At 39.4% G+C, this 13824-nt stretch overlaps 1 protein-coding gene across 3 annotated transcripts in view; it reads left to right on the forward strand.

The window, feature by feature from the left end:
- Positions 1 to 13824, forward strand: part of FGF12 (fibroblast growth factor 12) — a 525572-nt gene that overhangs the window by 135789 nt on the left and 375959 nt on the right. The window lies entirely within an intron of this gene.

A 13824-nucleotide genomic window follows, 5' to 3' on the forward strand; every position in this document is an offset into this window, starting at 1 on the left:
GACCCTGTGGAGGAGCTGAAATCATGAAACCCTAAATGAACTCGCGTCTACTCCCCGCCCCTTTCCACGCCCCCTCATTTGCTTTCCTGGCCTTCCTCGGGGGCAGCCAAAAAGCCAGCTTCCAGCCTAGAAGAGTTACTAAGAGGGGGTGTGCTGGCATTCCAACCAGGTTTTCTCTTTTTCTTACACATATCATTACCATCACTAACAGTAAACATATATTCTTTTGGTAATAAGCCACAACTAATATAATAGTTTATGAAAGGATAAAAAGAATATGTGTGTGTGTGTGTGTGTGTGTGTGTTTGTGTGTGTGTGTCTTGATTTCAAGGCCTGTGAAGTTTGGGGACCTGCACCCTACTCGATATAGACAATATGACTGCTGTGAATGCAGTGGGTTTTAATCTTATTTCCAGATGGTGAACGCTCTGGTGTGTTTCTGTTTCACAAGCTTAGTCAGGCATACTTGGGAAAATACTTTGAAGTTAGTCTGAAGTCCCCACCTTCAGGGAGATTTAAAACCTCTCTATTTCAGAAAGCCTGCTCCATCCTTCACTGTCATTTCTCTCTCTCTCCTTGGCCACTTCATCAGTCATATGATTTGGACTATCACCCTTGCATGTTTTCCCCCAACTACGTGTCTGTAGATAAAGCTTGTTTCAATACGTGTAAGATGCATGTGCTGAAGTGTCTGCTGGAGCTCTCTCCTTGGATTTGCACAGGCCACTCAAATGCACTAAGTTCAGATTTGAACCACCTATGTCCCTCTCCCCATTGAAAACGAAAGCAAATGCAGTCAAGCTGATCCTTGTCTGACATCCTGTCTTGGTAAATGGCACTTCCAATCCTCGTTGCCCAAGCTAGGACCCTGTTCATCATAATCTGTTCCTCTTTCCTTTGTCAGCATCCTTTATATCCACTTACTTATTAAGCCCATGTGCTCCAATTCTTAGTTACTTTTAGATCTGCTGCTTCCTCACAACCCTCAGTCTAGGCACTGCTCAGGGTAGGGCCTTATCATGTCCCTTCTGCAAACTTTCATAGTTCTACTGGCCTCATAGCCTCGGTCTGATACCTCCCCAGTCATTGTTTTCACACACATCTTTCTAAAATCCAAATATAATTTCCCATTCTCGCTATTACAACCTTCCAATAATCCCCTTTTCCCTATGGGATAAATTCAAGCTCATGTGCATGGCATACACATTTCTCAATCAAGAAAACTTTCAGATCTGGAGTCAGATCTGAGTTCAAATCTTGGTTCTGCCACTTACCAGCTGTGTGACCTTGAATGACTTCTCTATGTCTCAATTTTTTCACCTATGAAATGAGCATAATAATGGTAGCTAGCCTGTGTTAAGCCTTACTTTTGTTCCCCAATACCTGCTTCTCCTCTAATTCCGGACATTACATTTCTCTCTCCCTTCAAGTTACCTGTGCCCAAATGACCTGCTTAACAAAAGAAATGTAAGCAGATGTGGGAGGTGTCACTTCTGTGCGGAGGCATTCAGTTACTGGTACTGGACTCTCCAGCCCCCTTTTTCTTTTGATGAATTGTGAAAACATGTGTTGATATGTAGGTGCCATAGGAATGAAGTAGAACAGATGCTGAGCTAACACTTAGAAGACTACCCTGGAGAATGACCTAATCCCAACAGATGGTGTGGGTGAGAAAGAAGCATTCATTGTATGAAGCCAGTGAGATGTGGGAGCTGCGTGTCACCACAGTACAGCTTAGCCTGCACTGCCATTCTCCTCATTGTTGTGAGAATATATAATGCACTAGGGCAGGGGTCGGCAAACTCAGTCAACAGAGCCAAATATCAACAGTATAACGATTGAAATTTCTTTTGAGAGCCAAATTTTTTAAACTGAAACTATATAGGTATGTACATTGTTATTAACTTAATTAGGGTACTCCTAAGGCTTAGGAAGAGCCACACTCAAGGGGCCAAAGAGCCGCATGTGGCTCGCGAGCCACAGTTTGCCAACCACGACACTAAGGCATTTTGCATGGTGCTTGGCTCAAAGCCAGCGTTCGGGTCATGGTAGTGGTGAATGATTATCTTTCCAGATGATACTCTTTTCCTTTTTTCCTTTGGCATACTTTATTCCATAGGCACCTACCCCCTTGCTGTTTCACATGTTGGCATCTTCAGACATCTCGATTGCTCTGCATGTACTGTTTGCAAGGATCTTGCTCAGATGATGAAATGTATTCACCCCTTAAGAAGCAGCTGATGTGTGTCCCCTACGGGATGCTTTCCTCACACTTGTGTCCACACACACATCCAGGGTTGACCCCCTGGCTGCTGTGTTTATGTATGTAGAGGACCTGTCCTTAGCATGTTTACCCTGGACTGTAGTCCGCTTACATGTCTGTCTCTCCTGCCAGGTTGTGGGGATCCTAAGAGGAGGATTCTGCCTTGCTCATCTCTATAGTTCAGAACCTCAAATATGGTCTGCCTCAATGTAGATATTCAACAAAATGTGCAAATAAACAAATGTATAACTAAAGAGGGAGATAAGACAGTTTCACCATAATATCACAAGTGACTGGCAGAGGTATAAGTGCCCTTGCTTTTTTCCCCAAAGCCTTCTCTGTTCTTCATTTCCTCTCAGACTCATCATGCCTTTGACTTTGTGACCATTGGCTGGTCTAGCTTTCTTATATGACAGATGAGGAGACTGACCCAAGCAGAGAGTACAAGTGGCACAGCAAGATGGTGTCAGACTCTGGAAGAAAAATGAGATGTTAGTGCCCTGTAGCAACTAAACCTGTGGGAGGGTGGGGTGTCCATAATAGGTAGGTCTGTGAGCTCCCCTTGGGCAGGTGCAAATACTAAAGTAATGAGAGCATTGCAGTGGGGTGAATGGTGGACCCCAAAAAGATATGCCCCAATCCCAACCCCTGGTACCTGAGAATGTGGCTTTGTTTGGACTAAAGGTCTTTGCAGGTGTAATTCTCAAGATGAGGTTATTCTAGATTATCCAAGTAGGCCTTTAATCCGCTGATAAGTGTCTTTATAAGAAACACAGAGAGAAAAGTCATGTGAATGCAGATGCAAGGATTGGAGGCCCAGAACCAGCAGAAGCTGAAGAGACAAGGAAAGGTTCTCCCTAGAGCCCTTGCAGGCACCTTGATCTGGGACTTGGCCTCTACAACTGTTGTTTTAAGCCACCCAGTTAGTGGTAGTTTGTTATAGCAGCCCTAGGAAATGAATACAAGTATCGTTTTGAAGATAAATACGTTTTTTTCCCTTGGGCATACTTTTTTCAGGTTTTGCTTTTTATAATTGTCTTGGTGAAATATTTTAGTCGTTGTTTTTATAAAATAATAAAAGCCCTTTTTCTCTTTCTCTCTTCCTTCCTTTCTCTCTTCCTTCCTTTCTCTCTTCCTTCCTTTCTCCCTTCCTTCCTTCCTTCCTTCCTTCCTTCCTTCCTTCCTTCCTTCCTTCCTTCCCTCCCTCCCTCCCTCCCTCCCTCCTTCCCTCCCGTCTTTCTTTCTTTCTTTCTTTCTTTCTTTCTTTCTTTCTTTCTTTCTTTCTTTCTTTCTTTCTTTCTTTCTTTCTTCTTTTTACCTTTTCTTCTTCTAAAGTTTTAGCAGTCCTATCAATTATCTTAGATTTTTTCCCCTCTGAAGTTGAAAGTACACTATCCCCATTCATGTTCTCTTTCCCATGGAGCACTTCTTACTAGAAACAGTGAAGAAGTTTTGAGCTTTGCCTTAACTTTGAGCCTCTGAGGCACTTCTGGTACCTGCAGTAAAACTGCTTGGTTTTCTCTGAAAAAGTCATGATCCTCATGGACTTCACATAGGGGCGGTGAGGATAAGATAAGAGGTAGTATTTGTGGGAGGTTTGTAAACTGTGAAGTGCTATGTGGAGATGACAATTATATAGCTGGTATAAATGAGTGTGTACGGTATATATACAAAATATTGGAATCTGAGAATATTTCATAAAGGTGCCCTCGCTCAAACTGATTTTATGCTATACTTTGCTGCCACCTTGTGACATTCCTGGTAATTGTTGGAGATGATTTTTCTAATAAACTTTCAGAGATTTTGTTTTTAATAAAGTGATTTTTTCTTTCAGAAAGAAGATGCGGAATATGTCTCTGAAATTGCTCAGTATCATTCTATGTTCCTATTTGACAGAAGCTAGGAGACTTGCTTTGGAAATATTATTTGAAAAATTATGGCTGTCTGGCCGGTGTGGGTCAGTGGTTGAGCTTTGACCTATGAACCAGGTCATGGTTCAATTCCCAGTCAGGCACATACCCGGGTTGTGGGCTTGAGTAGGGGGCGTGCAAGAGGCAGCCAAACAATGTTTCTCTCTCATCATTGATGTTTCTATCTCTTTCTCCCTCTCTTTTTCTCTCTGAAATAAATAAAAATGTATTTAAAAACATAATGAAAAATTATGACTGAGCCGAAACCGGTTTGGCTCAGTGGATAGAGCGTCGGCCTGCGGACTGAAGGGTCCTGGGTTCGATTCCAGTCAAGGGCATGTACCTGGGTTGCGGGCACATCCCCAGTAGGAGATGTGCAGGAGGCGGCTGATCGATGTTTCTCTCTCATCGATGTTTCTGACTCTCTATCTCTCTCCCTTCCTCTCTGTAAAAAATCAATAAAATATATTTTTAAAAAAATTATGACTGATAAATCTAGAGATTAAAAGACTTGGGATGGTCAGAAAGACAATGAACAGTGTTGAGGACTTTAGAGAGATGAAAGCACTTGCCCTATCCAGGAGGGCATCCACCCAATACTGTTGTTAGAATTTCAACATTTCTTGCATAAAAAGTGATTGTTCCAATATTCTGGACTCTCAATGGCAGGTGGTCACTAGGTCTTATTAGCTCCCTTTTTCCCAGTATCACCTTCATTTATTTCATAATCTCCAGCTCTATGATTATTGTGTATTTCTGGTCCTTGTTACCATTTCAATACCTGGTCTCCCTATCTCCATAATCTCTCATCTTCCATTCATCTTGCACACAGTGCTAGACACTTTTTATGAAGCCCTAGAGAAACAGTACAGAATAGTGACTAAGAGTAAGATCTGGAGCCAGACTGCTGAGATTTGAATCTAGCCTCCATCAGTTTGGTTCTACTTGCATAATCTGGGGAAAGTTCCTTAAGCATTCTGTATATCAGTTTCCTTATCTGTATAATGATGATAGTAGTGATGCCTACTTCATATGTTTAGGAGAAAGATTAGAGGAGCTATTCCATTTAGTGTTCAATTAATATTTGCTGGTATTCCTCCCTACTAGCATGTGAATTCCTTAAATACAAGACTCTCCTGGATTTGTCTTTGCACCTTCAAATTGACATGTCACTTTTACATTGTAGTCATTTGGTGGCATTTTTTGGTTGTATAGTAGGTGAAGGATCACTAAGCATTTGATGGGTGCATCCAGTTCACTTGTTGGAATTCTCATATCATCAAAATACACCTAAGGCCATACAGTGATCCCCCCCCCCCCCTAAATTATACAGAATTTTTTCAAACTTGCTATAACTAAATTTAATAAACAGTGATTAACATTTACTTAGTATTTAGTATCTACTATGTGATAAGCTCTGTTCAAAATACTTTTACAGTAGGTAAGACAATAATTCCATTCCAATCATATATTGTCTGACATATCAAAAACCACCTGCTACTCCAACTGCTGGCTTGTGTTGGAAAGTCTTCCCCAGAATACTTGAAGTGGACCTAGAAAATGCATTTCAGGAAAGACTAGAGCAGCCTGAGCTTCAGGATGTTGTAAGACTATATACATGGTCTAGTTTTTTTTATATATAATATATTTTTATTGATTTTTTTACAGAGAGGAAGGGAGAGGGATAGATAGTTAGAAACATTGATGAGAGAGAAACATCGATTCAGCTGCCTCCTGCACACTCCCTACTGGGTATGTGCCCGCAACCAAGGTACATGCCCTTGACCAGAATCGAACCTGGGACCCTTCAGTCTGCAGGCCGACACTCTATCCACTGAGCCAAACTGGTTAGGGCAGATGGTCTAGTTTTTAGACTTGGTCCCATTGTCCTTATTTCTATGGTATACCCATTTATCTACCCTATAAATAATTATAAAGCATCCTCTAAATTCCAATGACATTAAAGTGACATAGAGATTGTGTCTTTCCCAAGAGTTCCTTAAGGGGAAAGCTCATCTATCAGACACATAATCCCTTATATAGTCATTCATTCAAAGTTTATTCAAAACTTTGTGATCATCTACTATACAAAAATGGTGAAAATGGTGTCAGGTGTCATCAAGAATATTAAATATGTTAAATATATTTTAAAAGTAGATATAAATATAACCTAGGAATCATTTTACCTTTGGAGATGAAAATTAAAATGGATGAAATTTTTATTCCTCCTTCCTCATCTTTCTGGTGATTTTTCTAGGGAAGCTGTACTTCTCCTAGACACCTCAAACTCAGAACGTGGCCAAATTTTGTTGAAGATTTTGGAAGATGGGAAAGCTTTATATTCACAAATTACTTTTGCCAACCCACCACATGGAATTTCTCATTGACCCCATTTCTCTTTGGTATTTAGTTGAACATTACATGGTATCAGTTCTGCTATGGTCTGAATGTTTGTGTCATAAATTCATATGTTGAGAACCCAATGCCTAAGGTTATTAGGAGGTAATCAGTTAATAATAGCACATCCCTCATAAATAGTATTAACATCCTTACAAAGGGGAGCCCAAAGCGGTCCCTAGACCCTTCTGTGATGACACAGAGAGTAGTGCCAACTATGAACCAGGAAGTGGCCTTCATCAGAACTCGACCAGGCTGGACCCCTAATCTTGGACTTCCCAGCCTCCACAAGTCTGAGAAATGAATTTCTGGTTTTTATAAACTACCCAGTCTGTGGTATTTTGCTACAGTAGCAAAACTAAGACACAACTCCATTCTTTCTTTTCACATCTCCTCTCATCTTCTTCAGAACTACATTCTTAATTGCCTTTGGAACTATAATCCTAACCAAAAAGAGTTGTTGTCTTAAGAAAACTCTCCTTCCTATTAAACTAGCTAATATTTCTTTTTGTGATATACAGAAAACTTGAACTTTGAAAAAATTTAGGCACACTAGTGGTAATCATCCATTATTAATAAAAAATGTGTATGTCTTATTATACACGTTTCTTAAACTTGAGATGTTTTACCTCATTTAATACTAAGAATATTCTATAATATAGGTATTTTTATCATCCCTATTTTCTCAGATAAGGAAACTGGGGCATAGAGAAGTTAGGATTCCAATCCAGAGAGTTTGGCTCCAAAGTCCATGCTTTAACTACTAAGATGTACTACAGATAACTATATCTATTGACAAACTACCTATCACTATATTCATCTATTGATAACATCAGTTAAATGTTGAACAATTATGTAGTTTATCTGTTTGTTCAAGACACTAATGATATACACTTGATTTTAAAGCATCCCCCATGCCCTTTATTTGGATGTAATTGTGTTCACACATTTAAATTAGCCAACTTCTATCAGATGTCATCATCTGTGTGCTTTCACTTATATGTGGAATCTAAAACACAAACAAAACAAAACAAAAACAGACCCATAGAAACAGAGACGAAAGTCATGGTTACCAGAAGGGAGGGGTTGGGGGATGGGTGAAAAGAGGAAGGGCAATACAGTCAACAATATTATAATATTATAAGTCTACAAAGTGACAAGTGATTACCAGAATTAGTGGGGTGATCACATTGTAAGGCATTAAAATGTTGAACCACCATATTGTACACCTGAATCTAATCTAACCAGTAAAAGACTGTATACAAATTATACTTAAATTTTAAAAAAAACTGTTAATTGCCATTTTTCTTCTTTGGGTTTAGCTTCATTTTTACTCTTTAGGAAGCAATAATAAATTAAATTAACCTGGTTCTCCTCAGTCTCCAGTGTCAGACCATTGGCAACACCTGGAACTAAGCTAAGAGGAAGATGGGATTGGCATGCAAAGTCATCATTGTATGAGCAGTTGCTGAACATGTGAGTTGTTTATGTCAAAGAAGTAAGCTTTATCACAGTTACTTTGCCATGATTTGAAGCAGAAGTTCTAGAATTTTATCCATTATGTTTTCATTTAATACTAGAGGCCCAGCACATGAAATCATGCATGGGTAGGGTCCCTAGGCCCTACCCTGATCTTCCGCCTGCTCGCCAGTCCCCAGTCCTGCCCCACCACGTCCACTCACCCCGGTTCCTGTTGATCTGAGCCTGCGGGCCAGGGGGAGGGACCAAGAGGTTGGCATTCTTCCCGCTCACCAGTCCCCAAGTCCCGCCCTGCTGCCTCCACCCACCCTGGTTCCCCTTTGGCCATCCAATGATTGTAACCTGCGGGCTGTGGGGAGTGACCAAAAGGTGGTCAATGCACCTCATAGCAACTGGTCAATCTGTCATTCCGGTCGTTACGCCATTATGATCGCAGGCCTTTTATTATATAGGATGGTATATATACTCCATTCTCAGCTGCTAGGGCTCCTGACCTAGCTAACTCTAAAGCTTACAGTCACATGTACCCTGGGGAAAGGAAACTAAAATCAGTGGAGCTATAAATTTTGCTTTTTTCTTAAAAGAAAGAAACAAAAAGAGGTTTGTGTTCTTTAACATATTTGAAATAGTTTAATGTGCATTTTTTATTTTATTAAATCCATTGTAAAGCCTTCACTGACAACTGGTTTTCTTGAATTAACTCTGAACCTTTTAGGCGTGTATTGGGAATCCTTCACTGTGAGCTCTAACCTACCTTTCTGACATGTTGCTTTAGTTGTGTTTGACTATTTGTTCTTTCAAAATCAAGCCCTTTCCCTTTCTTTGTGGCCTATCCAAGAAACCATGCTATGCTCCATTTCCTTTTTTCCTTTTGCAAATGCGATTTTACTCCCTTTTGTTTCTCATAGATGGCACTTCACATATTCTACCGAAAATGGCCATTATTCTATTAAAATAAGAAAAATTGTCTACACCTGTCTCCTTTTTGAGTTGAGCTCCTTTGCTATTTAGCATACTGCCAGGAATTTGGACATCACTGCTTCTTTCTCTCTTTCAGTCTCATATGCAATCAGTTACAAAGTTCTACCAACTGCACATCCTCAGTACCTCAACCTGTTCCCTTATCTCTATCTCCATTGCATTTGTCCTAGTTTCCTTCTGACAATTTAATGTCAAGAATAACTCGGTCTCCTCCATCTTAATACTGGTACCAGAGTCACCCTTTTGAAATACATACTTGATTACAGCAAACCTTGAATTAAAATCTTTAAAGGGCTTAGATATAATAAAAGTCTAGGCTTCCTAGCCTGACCAACTGTTAGTGTCATTGGCTTGCATGGTATGGTGTAAGGAAGTGTAACCTAAAACATCCACTTTAATGTCTAATAAGAAAAACAGTAGTAGTTTATAGTAAGAACATAACATAAAGATCTATGAAAGGCTTTTTTTTTTTCATGAAAACAAACCAAGTGAACTTTTTTTTCAAGTTTCAAGTTTCAAGAGTGGTAGTTGTATTTTAATGAGTTATTGCCATAGGGATATATTGTACATCAGGTATGGGAATTAGTTTTCCTTTCCATTATTTAGGTTAATAGTGCTATTTTAAATTTTCTTTTGTTAATCCTCACCCGAGGATATTTTCCCATTGATTTTTAGAGAGAGTGGAAGGGAGAGGGAGGGACAGAGAGAAACATCAATGTGAAAGAGACACATCGATTGGTTGCCTTCTTCACATACCCAGACCAGGGCGGCGGAACCTGCAACCAAGGTACATGCCCTTGATCGGAATCGAACCCAGGACCCTTCAGTCCATGGGCCAATGCTCTATCCACTGAGCAAAACTGGCTAGGGTAATAGAGCCAATTTTTTAAAAAACAGTTTGTTGTTATTGATGAGTAAGAATATCAGTGCATGTGTTTGGAGGGGTGTAAGTACAGCTGAATAAACACATGCCTGTCTTTCAATCTGTCTGCTTCTAACACAGAATGGTGACATTATTAGAGAATAGCTATCATTGCAATTAATAATGCTCAGAATCTGACTAATGCATACTTTGATGAATCAGTTGACCTCTATCCTAGGTATGGCAAATGAGACGTATTAGTAGCATTGAAAATACAAGTGATGGCCACACAGTTGGTAAACAAATAGAAGGAAATGAAGCAAGCCCCTTTGGAAAGGGATATAGAAATGAAAGGTCTGAAGTCTGCTCCAAGTTGAGTCACTATATTATTAGTTGTAAATTATCTGGAGTGATTCATTTCCCTTCTCTGGCTCTCCGTTGTTTGTTTTTTGTTGTTTTTTTCCCTTTGTACACTGAAGGAATTGGATTGTATAACATCTGAAATCTCTATAAATTTGAATATTCTTAATTGTAGAACTAATTTAATTGTGCTCTGATGTGGTCTCAAGTCAACTACTAGGTGTGTTGGTTCTGGGGCCTTTTGGGAGGGTCTCTGGTACATACCAACATCAGACACTGCCTGTGACAGGCGCTGGGCTACCTGTTAGGCGCTACAAAGTGATTCATGGTTGGTGACTTTCCCTGCTGGGCTGGGTGTGTGGGGGAGAGGCCAAACTGCACATCGAGCCCAGCTCCCACTAGAAGTAGGCCTGGTTTTTCCTTGAGTTAAGAAAGGCCAAGGCACCCTGAGTCCACTTCTGCCTGTTGGCTGCTCATAAGGCTTAGTCACTGAAAAGAGCTTCTGGTGGTACATGAGTTGTGTGAGGCAGGTTCTCAGTGAGGCACAAGGTAGGGGTGAGTGGTGTTTACCAGGGTGATACAGATTCAAACTCAGTGCCAGTACTGGGTCTGAGTCCACTCAGCAAAAGTCTTAGAATGCACCCAGGCCAGACATCATCTGCCTTAGGCATGTGGACCTTTGCAGTGAGTCAGGGTCTTCCATTCACCTAAATATTTAATTAAAAGTAATTTTCCTTATTCATTATTATTATTATTCAGTCATATTAATTCATTCAGCAACACTTAATTGTCTTCCAAGAGCACTACAAAGAATACAAAAAAAGAAGATACATTTCTAATCCCCTAAAGAACTTAAAACCTGCTCCTAGAAATAATGCAAATATGATTAAGTAATTAGAAAAGAATAAAGAGTGCAATCTACAAGAAACTTGCTTCTTTGTCCCACCTTTCTTGAGTGCTACACTCACTTAAAAGTGGTCTCTTCGAAGTCTGCTCCAGTGCTGAACTGGAATGGAAAGCTAGCAGCTATACTGCTTATAGTTCTTCTTAGCATTGCTTAAAAGTATGGGAGCAGAAAAGAGAGACCCTGAAGTAAAACTAGTTTTAAAAAACTGTCATGTTGTAAAAAACCGCTTTGTAAAGAGGAATGGAGCTATGATACTGAGTGCTTTGGTTTGTGTTGTCAATATTCTTCATTTCAGTAGGCTCACTTCACTCAATCAATTTCTTTTTTTTTTTTTTTTTTTTTTTGGAGGAAAATGCCCTGCCAGGAGTCACAGTTCACATGGCAAAGCAAATTCAGGACTGTTCCTTAAGGAGTTTCTAGTCTAGAGGTAGAGAGAGACATGCTGGCAATGTGCTGACTTTCCGCCTTGTGGAGGGGCTGACGTTTGGACTGGCCCTTTTAGAGTTTATTAAACTAGAAGAGATGAAGCGAACACTCTGGGCTAAGGAAAGAAAATGAACAAAGTCTCAAAAGTTCAAAAGTCTATGTCCAAGTAAAGCACGTATAGGCTCATAATCCATCATCCATAATTTCTAAATCCAAGAGGCTCTGAAAGCAATTGTTTGTTTTTTCTTAAGTTTGTAGCAAACTTATTTTTTAGCACAACCTGACATGGATTTACATGAGGCTGTTTATAATCTTCATTTATTCCACTTATGAGAATATTTGTAGATTTCAATACAGAAATATCAATTTTTTTTTTATTACAGATGCTGCCCCAGTATACAGCCTGTGCTGATATCTTATTCATTTACTATATTACTTTAAAAATACCATCTTGTGCCCCTAAGCCTGAATTGCAATAAATTCCTTTTCCCAAGTGTTTCAGATATGGAACTATGGGCCTAAAGTAATGATGAGTGATGCAATATTGTAGAAGGTATAGTCAGAAAGCTAGGTACAGACTGTGCTGGCTCTTAAATGTCTCATGAAAGATGTTGGAAAGTCTACATTAGGTTGTATTATAGGGTTTAAAGAAGGTAGTGAAATATTCAACAATATTTTATCAAAATTAGTTTGTATTCCTGAGCATACTCCATTTTAAACTTATTTCCCCCAAACAACCACTAACCCTGGGATATTTTTCTTTGCAGAAAATAGTGATGTCAGATGAAATGCCTTTCAGGGATAGATATTTACATCCAGCGTCTGTTCCTTTGTGAAGGTGTGTGGGAGAAATAAGGTTAGAGAAAGCAATATGAGATTGTGTTTGCAGCTTGCGAAGTGTCATATTATATAAATATGGTCAGGATTTGGTGTCCCCAGATGACTTTACTTTGAAAATGCAAACATTGCTTTCTGGAAGAAAAAAATAAATAAGCAAAAATCCCACAAGAAACAGTAATAGACTTCATTTTTTACCATATTCCCTAAGAAATAATTAGATTTTAATTAGGCTAGGAAAATTATTTGAAAATCCAATACGTTATTGTGTGTGTGTAAGTGTGTGTGTGTGTGTGTGTGTGTGTGTGTGTGTGTGTGTGTCCTAGTAAGTTTTAAACTCTGCTGTTGGAAAGAGGCAGTAAAAGTTTGGGAATTAGAAAATTGTACGCATCTCATTTTATTTTCTTTGCATATCTGGATAGTTGGTCTCTCCCTTCCCCTGAGTTTGTAATTGATGCAGGGACCCCAAAAATGAAAGTGCATTTTATTTTTATTTTAAAAATATCACTTAAAGGGTCTGGAAGCAAAGATAGCTACATCTAATAAAATTGTAAATTGATATACTTTTCTTTTTTTTTTTTTTTTTTACAGAGAAGAAGGGAGAGGGATAGAGAGTTAGAAACATCGATGAGAGAGAAACATCAATCAGCCGTCTCCTACACATCTCCTACTGGGGATGTGCCTGCAACCAAGGTACATGCCCTTGACTGGAATCGAACCCAGGACCCTTCAGTCCACAGGCTGACGCTCTATCCACTGAGCCAAACCAGTCAGGGCTAAATTGGTATACTTTTCAAAAAGACTACCTGGTAGCTGCCTTGGGAATATTACTAAATCCACTTCCTAGAAGTCATATTGGAATCCTTATAAGTCTGTGCAGGGAATCAGAAAATTCCATCCAATTCATAGCTTATGCTTTTTTAGAAAATTTCAACATTTGATATTAGAAGTACTGAGAATAATAACAGCATGTTTACTGAATCCAAGCATGAAGCTCATATAGTAGGCTATGGAAGAAGTACTTTTTAAAAATAGTTTTTATTGATTTCAGAAAGGAAGGGAGAGGGAGAGAGAGACAGAAACATCAATGATGAGAGAGAATCACTGATCGGCTTCCTCCTGCATGCCCCCCACTGGGGATCGAGCCCACGAGCCCACAACCAGGACATGTGCCTTGACCTGGAATGTAACCATGACCTCCTGGTTCATAGGTCAATGCTCAACCACTAAGCCATGCTGGCCAGATGGAAGAAGTATTTTTTGATGCTGTAACCTCAAGAGTTGTAGTTTGAATACTTAGCATTCTTAATTTAAAAATATGCTTATAGTAAAAAAAAAGAGAAATATTTATTTCTGATTTTAAAAGTATTCAACATTAATTTTAGAAAATTAAAAAAATCCA

This window comes from Myotis yumanensis, unplaced genomic scaffold (genome assembly GCF_028538775.1).
Source record: "Myotis yumanensis isolate MYYU_CA2020_CCGP unplaced genomic scaffold, mMyoYum1.0.hap1 SCAF_2, whole genome shotgun sequence".
NCBI classification, from domain to species: Eukaryota; Metazoa; Chordata; class Mammalia; order Chiroptera; family Vespertilionidae; genus Myotis; species Myotis yumanensis.